A 3,940-nucleotide genomic window follows, 5' to 3' on the forward strand; every position below is an offset into this window, starting at 1 on the left:
TCGCTCATCGTGTGATAGCTACTTTACGGAGCCATTCTAAATTCCTTAATCTAGTACTACCTTGTTCTTAGTCTGTTTACCCGTGTCTTGATCCTAGCCTGTTATCTCGTTTTGTCTGATCTCTGCCTGCCCTGAAGTTTATAGCCTGTTTTGGAATTACCCTTTGCCTTGCTGTTTCGGACTGTGTTTGCACCTCGCCTAGACTCTAGCTCGTCTTGTGGATTCCCCATTCGCCTCGCCCTCAGGATTACACTCACCGTCGACTGACTCGCGCCTTCCTTTGGATACTCTTTTGTCTTGCCCTCTATATACCTGTTTGCCATTGTCTGACCCATGCTTGTTTTATGACCACATCTCTGTCTTCTATTAAAGCTTTGCAAATGGATCCGCACGTCTCACGTCCCGTTCGCCCGGTAACAGAATACTCGGCCACACAAGGATCCAGCAGCCTTTCATGTGGACATTGGCCAGGTATGGACACTGCAAAACTATTATTATCCTTAAAGCAGGGCACATGCCCGCTTGAAGGCTATATTCAAGAGTATCTGGACATTGCGTGTTATTCTGATTTGCCAGACTGTGTACTGATAGACTTTTTCTGTGATAGAGTAAATTAACCTTTAAAGTCACGATTAACCCGTGAGGATCCACATTCTTCTCTAAGCAATTTTTTGGATTTTGTTCTGCTGTGTGTCAACTCGACGGGTGTTGCAGAGAAACATGACACCGAATCCGCTTGTGTAATGGCGGCCGCACTAGAGCACGCTCACAAAATGGCGGACACAACAGCTCCCCGCTATGTCACAGCTGATCTTCATGAGGCAAGTCAAGTCACAGCCGATCTTCCTGAGGCAAGTCAAGTCACAGCCGATCTTCCTGAGGCAAGTCAAGTCACAGCCGATCTTCCTGAGGCAAGTCAAGTCACAGCCGATCTTCCTGAGGCAAGTCAAGTCACAGCCGATCTTCCTGAGGCAAGTCAAGTCACAGCCGATCTTCCTGAGGCAAGTCAAGTCACAGCCGATCTTCCTGAGGCAAGTCAAGTCACAGCCGATCTTCCTGAGGCAAGTCAAGTCACAGCCGATCTTCCTGAGGCAAGTCAAGTCACAGCCGATCTTCCTGAGGCAAGTCAAGTCACAGCCGATCTTCCTGAGGCAAGTCAAGTCACAGCCGATCTTCCTGAGGCAAGTCAAGTCACAGCCGATCTTCCTGAGGCAAGTCAAGTCACAGCCGATCTTCCTGAGGCAAGTCAAGTCACAGCCGATCTTCCTGAGGCAAGTCAAGTCACAGCCGATCTTCCTGAGGCAAGTCAAGTCACAGCCGATCTTCCTGAGGCAAGTCAAGTCACAGCCGATCTTCCTGAGGCAAGTCAAGTCACAGCCGATCTTCCTGAGGCAAGTCAAGTCACAGCCGATCTTCCTGAGGCAAGTCAAGTCACAGCCGATCTTCCTGAGGCAAGTCAAGTCACAGCCGATCTTCCTGAGGCAAGTCAAGTCACAGCCGATCTTCCTGAGGCAAGTCAAGTCACAGCCGATCTTCCTGAGGCAAGTCAAGTCACAGCCGATCTTCCTGAGTCAAGTCAAGTCACAGCCGATCTTCCTGAGTCAAATCAAGTCACAGCCGATCTTCATGAGTCAAGTCACAGCCGATCTTCATGAGTCAAGTCAAGTCACAGCTTCCATTGCTAAGTCAAGTCTCAGCTGATCTGCCAGAGCCTCGTCACGTCTCAGTTGATATCCCAGAGCCTCGTCACGTCTCCGCTGATCGTCCAGAGTCTCGTCACGTCTTCGCTGATCGTCCAGAATCACGTCACATCACAGCTGATCATCCAGAGTCACGTCACATCACAGCTGATCATCCAGAGTCACGTCACCTCACAGCTGATCATCCAGATTGTCACATCACAGCTGATCATTCAGAGTCTTGTCACGTCCTGTCTGTTGCACTCAGATTATCAAGGTCAGTCCTTCAATATCCCAGTCTGGTATCCAGTGTGAGGGATGCACCGCTGGTGTCTGCATGCACAGCTGGTATCCCCAAACCCACTCACTCTAGCCCTCCTGTTCCTGAACTGATACCCCTGTCTGAAGCACTTCCCTTAATGGGGATTGCTTTATGGTGTGTTTGGGCTGCATACACCACCACAGAACCTTCCAAGGTAGAGGTGCTCGCTTCAGCACCTTGCATGGTGATGGTGCCCAGCGACGCACTCTCAGCCTGTTTCTGTCAATGAGTCTGATCATGAACTGTCAGTCTATCCAGAATCTACTCATGAATCTGTGTCTGAATTATCAGCCAGTCCCGTTTCCCTCAATAAACCTGATGTTAATTCACCTGTCTGTTTCCACCCCACTGACAATTCTGATGTCTTACTATCTATATTCCTGAGACTATTGATGAACTTTTTGCGCTCCCTGCCTCGGTCTTTGAGAACGTATATGCTCTGTCTGTCTCTTGTGTCTCTGTTTTCCCTAGGCCCCAGTCTCTGCCATGGGTCCCGGCTCCGTCTGCTCCACCCTGGTGGTCTTCTGCTCCTCCGTGGTGGTCTTCTGCACCGTCTACTCTGGCCTGGTGGTTTTCTGCTCTGCCGTGGGGATCTTCGGACCCATCTGCTCCGCTGTGGTGGTCCTCAGCTCCACTTGCTTCGCCTGCTCCACCCTGGTTTCCAGCTTCGCCGGTTCTGCCTTGGTGCTCTGCTCTGCCAACTCTGCCTCAGTCCCCAGTCTCTCCACTTCCTCGTTGACCTGGCCCTCCATCCCTCCCCCTGTTCCACCACCGCTCCACCACCCTCCTGGATTTTACTTTTGGGGGGAGGGCTATGTCACGAATCCTGTCCATGGACTTCAGTTCGATCGCCCTTCCATTACATTGACTCTCACACTACACAAACTGTTGCATGTCATCCCGGACTACATATCCCATCATCCATTGCACTGATTGCACACAGCTGTAACCAATCACACACTCACTATATTACCCCCACTCAGATCCCTTTCAAACTGCCGAGTATTATTTTAGCGCTTTTCGCTCATCGTGTGATAGCTACTTTACGGAGCCATTCTAAATTCCTTAATCTAGTACTGCCTTGTTCTTAGTCTGTTTAACCGTGTCTTGATACTTGCCTGTAATCTCGTTTTGTTTGATCTCTGCCTGCCCTGAAGTTTATAGCCTGTTTTGGAATTATCCTTTGCCTTGCTGTTTCGAACTGTGTTTGCACCTCGCCTGGACTCTAGCTCATCTTGTGGATTCCCCATTCGCCTCGCCCTCAGGATTACGTTCACCGTTGACTGACTCACGCCTTCCTTTGGATACTCTTTTGTCTTACCCTGTTTGCCATTGTCTGACCCATGCCTGTTTTATGACCACGTCCTTTGCCTTGCTGTTTCGAACTGTGTTTGCACCTCGCCTGGACTCTAGCTCATCTTGGGGATTCCCCATTTGCCTCGCCCTCAGGATTACGTTCACCGTCGACTGACTCACGCCTTCCTTTGGATACTCTTTTGTCTTGCCCTGTTTGCCATTGTCTGACCCATGCCTGTTTTATGACCACGTCTCTGTCTTCTATTAAAGCTTTGCAAATGGATTCGCACGTCACACGTCTCATTCGCCCCGTAATCCAAATTGAATTTGCCACAGGTTAACTTCACTCGAAGTGTAGTAACATCTACAAGCAATATGAATGCTCTCGAGCTAAATTTCAGCTGTCCCAGATAAGGGTATGAGTACTTATGCAATGGAATTATTTCAGTTTTTTACTTTTAATAAATTTGCAAAGATGTTAAAAACCAGTTTTTTGCTTCACCATTATGGTGTATGGAGTGTAGTTTGATGTGGAAAAGAAGTAATTTAAAGCAGTTTAAAAGGGTCATATGATGTTGCTAAAAAGAACATTTTGTGTATTTGGTGTAAGGAAATGTGTTTATGCGGTTTAAAGTAAAAAAAA

Source organism: Sinocyclocheilus grahami, unplaced genomic scaffold (assembly GCF_001515645.1).
Source record: "Sinocyclocheilus grahami isolate Dianchi unplaced genomic scaffold, SAMN03320097.WGS_v1.1 scaffold57.1, whole genome shotgun sequence".
In the NCBI taxonomy this organism is placed as follows: domain Eukaryota; kingdom Metazoa; phylum Chordata; class Actinopteri; order Cypriniformes; family Cyprinidae; genus Sinocyclocheilus; species Sinocyclocheilus grahami.